The 9,354-nt window shown below is 38.6% G+C and overlaps 1 long non-coding RNA gene across 1 annotated transcript; it reads left to right on the forward strand.

Annotated features, from left to right (window-relative positions):
* Positions 1-4,558: 4,558 nt before the first annotated feature.
* LOC121913091 lies at positions 4,559-8,741 on the forward strand. Its single transcript, XR_006100208.1, has 3 exons — positions 4,559-4,879; positions 7,013-7,093; positions 7,825-8,741. It is a non-coding gene; the product is annotated as an uncharacterized LOC121913091 (long non-coding RNA).
* Positions 8,742-9,354: the final 613 nt, after the last annotated feature.

Below are 9,354 nucleotides of genomic sequence, written 5' to 3' on the forward strand. Positions count from 1 at the left end.
CTAACATGGCTAAAGACACTAAACTGCCATTGTTTTGTAAAATCCTGGTACACAAATCCACAGTCAAACAAAGTTCACCAGGACAAGCACCTGATTCCCTTTGTAGTGAGCAGTGGGAGTTCCCAGAGGATCACAAGCAGCGTTATTGTAGCTCACCTTTGATGGCTCTCTAAAGGCAGGTGTTCACAATCACGGTTTAAACATCGAGTCTGTTTGAAGTGGCACGAGTTATACCGAGGGAACGAAAGAGGTTTTGATCTCTCTTTGGCTCCACATGAAAATAGCTGCACCTGAGAGGATCGACGCTTGACCACAACCAACGGCTACACCTGCATCTGACAAAGTCTGCCCCCAGGATGCACTTGCCTTCATCTTGTCTACCATTTGTCTTCCTTTATCTTCATGCAAACGTCTAACCTCTTGTTTTTTGCTCTTATTTTTCATTGTCATCCTGCAGCCACTGCTTGAGATATTTTTATTTTCAGTTTCTTTTGTTTCCTGGGAAATGACAACAAAACAAAACAAATGACAAACAGCTACGTATTAAAGGGGGAAATTTATTGCAGTGGCAGTGAGTGGCGAACTCAGGGTTTATGTGATTAGAGGGATCTTGACTCTTTGAAGGGTTACATCAAAAAAAGTGTTGAGAGACCACTGATGCTGCTGCTCCACTGTGGGAAGCCCGGATTGAGATCTATATTGCTTCAGGCAATGTAATTCCGATGAAAGACAACCAAACCTTTGCTACTGCTTAGAAATGTTTAGCTAAGACTCAAGACTCGAGCAGCGGGTGAGTCATTACAGAGAGAACGAGCTGCTTCATGCCCCTGCACGTGGGTGGATCTGGTCTTTCATTGAGGAAACTTTCCCTCAGGGCACGGATTTTCTGTTTTGGTCAATGTTAGAACAGTGAGTTAATCATTACTGGAGCTGTGTAATTTACTTGTCTTCATTAATAACGTTTTACTTAGATAGGTTTTTTTATTGCAAGGAAACAACAACACCACATTGTTGCGGTAGTATAAAGAGGAAATAGTATTTGAGCTGTAAGTTAATATAAAGCCAAAATAACTGTATTAGTATCTGAAAAAAAGCCAACAGAAACTTTTAAGAGAAAATAACTGATAAATAACTAACCCAGTAGTGGATTTTGTAACAGGAGACCATCGTTCCCCGTTTCTAACTGTGAGTGTCACATTTCCAACCACGAGTGAGGACAGTTTTTTTTTAAAACATAACCATGTAGTTAAAGTAACTTTAACCCACATCATGTTTCTCTAACCTTAACAAAGTGATCATATTAACCCAAACCACAATCTTTTTCTAACCAGGTGGTTTTTGTGCCTAAACCTAATCAGACCTTAACCACAGCGTTGTCACTTCTTGAAAAAAACATTATTTTTTAACAGTGATTTATAACAATTTTGAAAAGCACAGACAAATGTTGTCCTGCCAATTACTGCAGACAGGGACACCAGATTAGAAAACACTCCTAAAAATCATAAAAGTATTTAACAAATTAAAATTATGACCTGATGATGGTGTTGGATGAAAAGTTAAAGGTCCAGTGTGTAGAATTTAGTGGCATCTAGTGGTAAAGTTGCAGATTGCAATTCCCCCTCAATAATCCCTGCCCCTCCCCTGCTAAGCGTGTAGGAGAACCTATGGTGGCCGCAAAACTCACAAAAAACACCTCTCTAGAGCCAGTGTTTGGTTTGTCCGTTCTGGGCTAATGTGGAAACATGGTGGTGCAACATGGTGGCCTCTGTGGAAGAGGACCCACTCCCGTAGCGAAAACACAATGTTTCCTATTTTCATGGGATTATAAACTAATTATATTCTACTTCTGCCAAGTCCGTTCCATTAGATGCCATTAAATTCTACACATTGCACCTTTAAGATGAATGTCTGCACCAAATTCAATGCCAATTCATCTAATAGTTATATTAGATATTTTAATAAGTGCTAAAAATGTCATTGTGGTGGTGCTAGAGGAAAAGTAAAGAGATCACCAAAGTCAGTAGGATTCATCCTCTGGGGACAAAGAATATCTGTACAAAAGTTTATGGCAAAAATAAATTGTAGTAGCATGTGATAGGAAACCAAAAACTGCAAGTTTAAAATAAGACAACCAGTAAATATGTTAAGTATAGTCACAGATGTCTTGATGCATGTTTCAAATTTGGGGGGAAAAAAAAGGTTATACAACAAATGCAACATGCTCCATTTCATTCCAAACACAAACTGCAGTGCAGCTTGTGTATCCATACAATGAAACAGCCAAAATCTGAAACTTCACTTATTTGTACTTAACTCTCCCCTAGAGGCCAATATCCTCGCAGGGTCACTATAACTCGTCTGGAGCTAGGGGGGGAAAAAGGGAAAGAAATAGATGCCAGTGGTATGTGGGTGATGCAGACAAGCTTAACACCAAACTTTCCAGAAGCACAAATGTTCCCGGCACGTTTTGAGTCAGTGTTCTCACAAGCAGCCAAAACCATCCAGTCCCAACAGGCTTATCAGCGTCTGGAATCTGGCCTTACAGATCCTCCTGTAGGAGGGAGGGGAGGGAGGACACAATGACCCATATAAAACTGCTGTGTAGATTACACTCAGGCTATCAGCACGCTGGGCTGTTTCCATCACAGCTCTTTTGAAAGTCCAGGTAAGCTATAAAATGCGGCGGGCTGTGTTGGTTAAATGCCAACAGCCTCAACAAAGGACCTGGAGGCATTTATGGTTTCCGCTGATTAGACGTCTACGGTTTGTGACAAAAAGCTCTTGAATTACTAGCAAAAACCTCCACTGAGATAAGAGCCCTCATGTTTTTGTTGCTCAGGTCTTGGACCGGAGATGAGAATTATTTAGAGGACAAATACCTGAGCAGCACCCATATCGCTAGCTAAGAATGTGTCAGAGCCTTATCAACTGGATAGACTCAATGGACACTACAAAGGTACTGAGGTTAGGTATTGTGAGCAGTGTAATGCTTTTGTGCTCTGCCTTTGTCCCAAAATAAATATACAGGCATTTGTTTCCCATGTTTTCAGATTTTCAGATACTTGGGCTAAACTACCGCTGCTCCAGATGATTTTATGCCTTAAACCACACATTTCTTTGGTAGTGCATTACAGTCTCAGAAGAGCAGGTTGAGTTTGACCTACATTGATGTCTCATTCAAGGCATACAGCCATGCTAGAGGCTCTGTGAGGCTGCAATGCTCATTGAAAAGGAACTCACATTTTAAGATGAATGAAAATTGAGGTTCAGTTTTGGTCCTTAGGAAAAATGGTTTTTATAAATGGTAGTTGTCAAGTGTCATGTTAACATATTCGTTTCACAATGAGTGCGTTTATAGGCACATTAGTATCCTGGCTTTGAGTCTTATCCTGATTTTGATCTCATTCGGGACATGATGTTTACATTGGAACATGAGAAACCTGGTTGTGCATGTCTGTGCATACGTGATTCTAGGTTTCTGATCGTCTGTGTGGAGTTGATTCCTTAATATCTCAGCCACTCATTTCCCTAACAGAGAACATTTGGATACCTGGAGAAGGTGTTTACTGTAAACGCTACAGTATCCCAGTTTCTATTGAAGTACTCAAGGTCACAGGTTGCATTTCTCAAACCTTGTTCACACAAAGCTGAAACTGCCGATATTGTTGGTTCATTAGTACGGCGGCTACATCAGAAAACAACCGTCCAGTCAGGGCAGAGTATGTAAATTACACACTCAGCGCAACACACACAGAACTACAGATTCACGACAGCTCACTACTTTGCCTTCTGCTCTGTATCTGTATTTGTGAACATATCGTTCTCTCATACCAGGATATGATATTTACAGGTGTAACACATAACTGAACGATGATACACGTGTGCATGTAAACTTGCATATGTTTAGGTAATATTTATCATGTTCAACATCTTAATTTAGTATGTTAGCATGCTAGAACTTAACACAAAAGTACAGCTGAGGCTGATGGGAAAAGTTCGGCAGTTATTTAGTCTTAAAGCAAAATATTGCATAAATTTAAATTTTGACCTGATGATGACACTAGATGAAAAGTCAGAGAATCACCAACGTTTTTATGATTCATCCTGAGGGGCACATGAACGTACCAAAATTCATGATGATCCATTTCCTTATCTCAGTCTGGACCAAAGTGATGAACAGATGATCCAACCCACCAGCGTTGCAATCCCCAGAGCCACGCCATTAGACGAGCTAAAATAAGCATCCAGCTTCGAAAATGAAACCACCTCTAAACTACCAGTTTAAAGAAACTCAGAGAAACCATGATTTTAAATCGGTTTCTATGAAACAACTGCTGATCTATTCTCACGATTGAGTTTTCATACTTTTTCATATTAAGGACTAAAATAAATTTGTGTTGTACATGAAACCCTGAAAATATATTTATAATATTTTGCCTTCTGAGCCCCACCTAAACTGCATTTTATTAGGACAAAATTATCTCTATAGTATAAGGAGAGGAACACAAATATGGTGGAGAGTGAAATCTATTAGCAAACAAATTAATTCATACAAACTTTCATTGTGTTTGCTTGAAAATCTTATCTATACTGGGTAAAACACTGCCTTTATTTGTGTATTTTGGAGTAATACTTGTCAAAATGTCCCCCAGTCACTGTTTTATGTTTTCAAAGTCAATGTTAAGTCTTGAAAAAAGCCTCTGAGCACTGAGTCCATCCTGTGTTTATTTTGCTAATGTGACTTTGAGATTTAAGGATGTGACAGATGGAGTCACTCGTCTCTGTCTCGCTCCGTCAGTCCCAGAGATGCGGTCTTCACTGATAAACCTGTCAGAGTTAAAGACTCCATCAGACAACTTCCTGTCTGATTCTTCTCAGAGTGAGTGTTTATGAAACATACAGTGGGTGTGCAGTAACGGGTGTATCCTGTCAGTGTAAAATCTATGACTTCAGGCAAATATTTATTCTTAGCTGCTCAGTACATTTTCCCCCCAAATTCATTAGTGTGTAAAACCTTGATGAATCATCCTTAAAGTCTGCAGTAGTGAGACTAAACAAGTTCCCAGCAGTGATGTAATCGGTGAAGGCCTGAATCGTCTGGAGCTATTTCTGTGTCACTAGTCCCACAATCAGCTCAATTCATCACCAAAACACACAGCAGATACAGAGGCTTCAGTCAGCTGCCGTACCTGAGAATACCTTGTTTAACTTTCACCTGAGCCCCGGTTGAAACCATAGACTGTAAAAAATAATGGATGTGTGTGGAATTTGCATTTTGACTGTCGCCATCTTGGATTTTTGGAGCCAGAAGTGATCATATTGGGGCTGACCCTTATGCTAGGTGCTAGCTGCTAGCTTGGTTAGCACATCGCATTTACAGTCTATGGTTAACTGTGCTAATGCTAATGCTAATGCTAATGTTCGGTAGAGAAAAAGAAGCTTAAAACTATTAAAACAAAATGTACTTACCATTAAAAACTGCCCCAATCATACAGTTAACTGTTCCCTAAACTCCGTCCCCCAACAGTGTCCAATTATAGCTTTGTAACCCTAACTGGCTGGTCAAGCACCCAAACAGTGTAAGAACAATACTATATTTAAAGAGTCTGGAAGGTGGTGTCTTATTTTCAGAATCTAAACTCAAGAGCAAAAGTGTAAGGAATTGATTAAACTGTGTGTTTAAAAGATTGTCAGACCTGCAGAGTTTGTGTTTTTCTGTTAAACCTGTCTTTGGCCAAAATGAGAACCACCAGCTGATTACAAATACAGTAAATTTCTGCACAATACAGATCTATATCCAAGAATATGAACTGTAATCAAAGTAGTTCATTTTTTTGAGCATGCCGGGCTAACTTACTTACAGTACTTACTTACTTACCTACTACTTACAGTAAATCTACAGAAAATTAATCTGCAACTATTTTGATAATCAAATAGTTATTAAAAAGTCAAACATTTTCACAGTTCAGTTTCTTAAATGGGATAAATTGACAGCTTTTCCTTGTGTCATATGAAATTAAATATTTTGGGGTTTTAGACTGTTGCTTATAGACAGTACAAAACTGTCATCTTGAGCTCTAATATTTCTGTCACTGGCATTCAGAGGCATTTTTCTCTGTTTCCTCAACATATTAATTGATTCATCTAGAAGATAATTGGTAGATGAATTGCTAATGAAAATAATAATTACCTGCCTAATAACCTACAGTGGTAATCTAGCACTATTTTCAAAGGCAAAGGGCGTATAATTAGCTAAGGGTTACAGGTTACATTAGACCTGTCACGGGCAACAATAGTGACTCTGTTCTGCTTTTTATTTGGTTTGAAGACGGTTACACTCAAGCAACTGCAGCTAAACTCATGCTAGTTCTCAAAACCTTTTAAAAGTGAAGCATTTAGTTTGAAAATATGAACATTAAAGCATAAATCTAACCACTATGTTGCTTGTCAAAGTATGATTTTCTAAAGTAAGCTTTCAAAACAAACCTATTTTAATTACATTTGTATTTTAAATACTGTACAGTAATACAAGGGCTAACTATCTTCACACGATCAACACCTTAAATGGATCATCAGCTAGTAAGGATGCTAAGTTTTTAATTGTAGCTTAAATGTAGCTTTAGCTTCAGTCTTTTAGCAATATATCACATATGTAGCAATCATGTGCACATTCAAGACCCTTTTCCTGACTTGTCATTTAAAAGAAATCAGCTGAAATCATTAAAACATCAGATGGAGGCAGAGTTAGAAATGAGAAACCTACTGTAGCTGCTTTCGTTTCATTTAAATGTGAAATTGAAGACCCAAAATGACTCTGAATTTCGAGTAGTAAGTCATTGTTCTTGTTATAACCTGCATATCTGCTCAGATCATTACAGTGAGCTTGTGCACCAGGATAAACACAATCTCCTCCTATTCCATGGATATGGACTGATATTTACTTTAGGAGTCATATCGAAACAGACGTGCCAGCAGTGAAATATTCCTCTGAACGATTTAATTTCCTTCACAGATCTGTGATCAGCCTTTGTTTCATGCCTGGCCAATTTAATCAGAAGTGGAGCCTGGGGGCAGGTGCAGCGTTTCATTCCAGGTGAGACGAGGATTTGCCCGAGCAGGAAAGAAAGCAGTCCTATTACATATTAAACACAACTCAAAACAGCAGAGAGGATCAACATGGTGTGGATGAGGGTAATGATTTATTGTAGATGTGATAAATGAATGTACAAATGTGTCAGGACATGAGATTAATGAATACAGACTACATCATTCTGGCGTTTATCTGAAAGTCACATTAAAAAGTACAAAAAAACAACCAAAGTCTGACTTGATGTCACAGAAAACAGCCATTTATCTTGAGAAAAAGAAAACAGAGATTGCAAGGAGGACTCTGCTCTGTTTTTTCTGGAATAGATGGATGTTTTTTAGGCTATTATACTTGTTACTGAGTAAGGCGTCAACTTATGAGGTCAAATTATGCTGTCTTACCTGAATTTTTTGAGGCCTGGGGGCACATTTAGAGATAATGAAACTTAAAGATCTTACTACAGTAGTTTCGTTTGTTACTAAAACCTCAATTCAGCAGTGTTTCTGGGCCTGGAGAGGCATGTACTAACTGGACAAACACCCCCCACCTCTGCATGAGGCTGCTGATTGAGCTTCATTGCATAACACAACTCAACCCAGAATTACCCAATAGAAGAAGCACATTTTGTATTTTTTCCCCCTTTTAACAGTCGGATGGTGTGCCTGCCTGTGTTGCTCAATGAGCGAGTGTTGCTGAGTTTAACAGTGTTCTTCTTCTACTTTGCGTTTCATGCCCAGAGAGCTGATGTCATCGGGCGCTGAGCGGTGCCAGTCTGCAAGCAGCACAGCTGAAAATTACAGGCCGTCACCAACAACAACACTCACAAACATGGATACACAGCAAGGACAAACAACAAAAAACAATGTTCAGTTTGGAGCTCTGTCACGCTCTGCTGACACTCGAATATTTTCTGTTACTTCTTTCAAAAAATTCACAATAGAGAAACCATAGTCATTATAAAAAAGCTCTACAAAATACCATGTTTACTAAAGATGATTACATAAAGAAAGTGTTTCCATGTTCCACGGGTTTAGCAAAAATGCTGGAAACTATTTTCATTAGTAATGACAAAGTCATATAAATAGAAGCACATAAATAGCAGCACATTTCATAACTTCTGGAAAGCAACAACAGAATGTTAACAGGATGACAAACATGTGCGTCAATTTCCTTTAGTTTGGAAACAGCAGCTCTGAGCTACGAGATGGCTTAAGTCGCACGTAATGAAGCAAACAGACATTTTTAGTGTGTTTTGGCTCCATTTTAGCAAAAAAAATGAACCCAAAACGCATATATAATCCCACCTCTACTGTGTGTGACAAGCAGTTTTGCTCACAAAGGAGATGATGGAGATAATAAAGTAATTTTTTCCATCGTCTTCGTAGGGAAGAACTGTTTTCCATAACACAAAAAAAGCCTTGTTAATGTTTGTACAAAAGAGCATTGAATTTGATTCTTGTGGCCTATTTTTTTAATCCCAGATAATCCCCTGATGATAATTAGACCTTGCAACTTGTTTTTGTACATATATTCTTTGTATTTTCCATCCGTGTGTATAATGCAAGAGATCAGTTGAATGAATAATTGATTGAATGCAGCCTGTATAAGCTTTGTCATGTCAGGCACCCTGATGAAGAAATGCTTGTCTGGTGAAGTGTTGGTTTAATTAAAGTGCATGAAATTTTTGAGTGTTGACTGTTTTTTTTCTCTAGAATTGTTTGTACAATTGAAATCTTTGTTTGTATGGGCATGTGTCATTAGCACTGAAGGCGGTACAATGTGAAGCTGTTCCAGATGAAAGTTGACAATCATGAGAGAAGCGTGGTGAAATTTTCAGTCGTCAATGTGAAACTCAGGTCCTAGATTGTGCTGTGAGTCTGATTTAGAGCTCTGGCGTCCAAAGACAACCTTTTGACCTTTGACGTTGAAATTTAGGACCAAATTCTAACAATGTGATGAACCGAATCTACAAACCAACCAATCATAACTGCACAAAGGCAAACAATAACAGACCACACTGGCCAATGCAACATTGTGAGTGTCATTTTGGAAACATTTATGTGTTTCTGCTTGCTCATGTTTTTTTTTATTCACCGGGTATTCATCACACAATCTGACATGCCTTAAAATTGATGAATGACTCTCTTAAAAGCATCTTACACAGTGTGTCATAGAGGGAACTTGCAAGATTGTGCATAGAGGCATTCAAACTAGACAAATGCATGGTTTGCATCGGCTTCTCTTAACAAACTGTACTATTTTTAGAG

This window comes from Thunnus maccoyii, chromosome 15 (genome assembly GCF_910596095.1).
Source record: "Thunnus maccoyii chromosome 15, fThuMac1.1, whole genome shotgun sequence".
NCBI lineage: Eukaryota > Metazoa > Chordata > Actinopteri > Scombriformes > Scombridae > Thunnus > Thunnus maccoyii.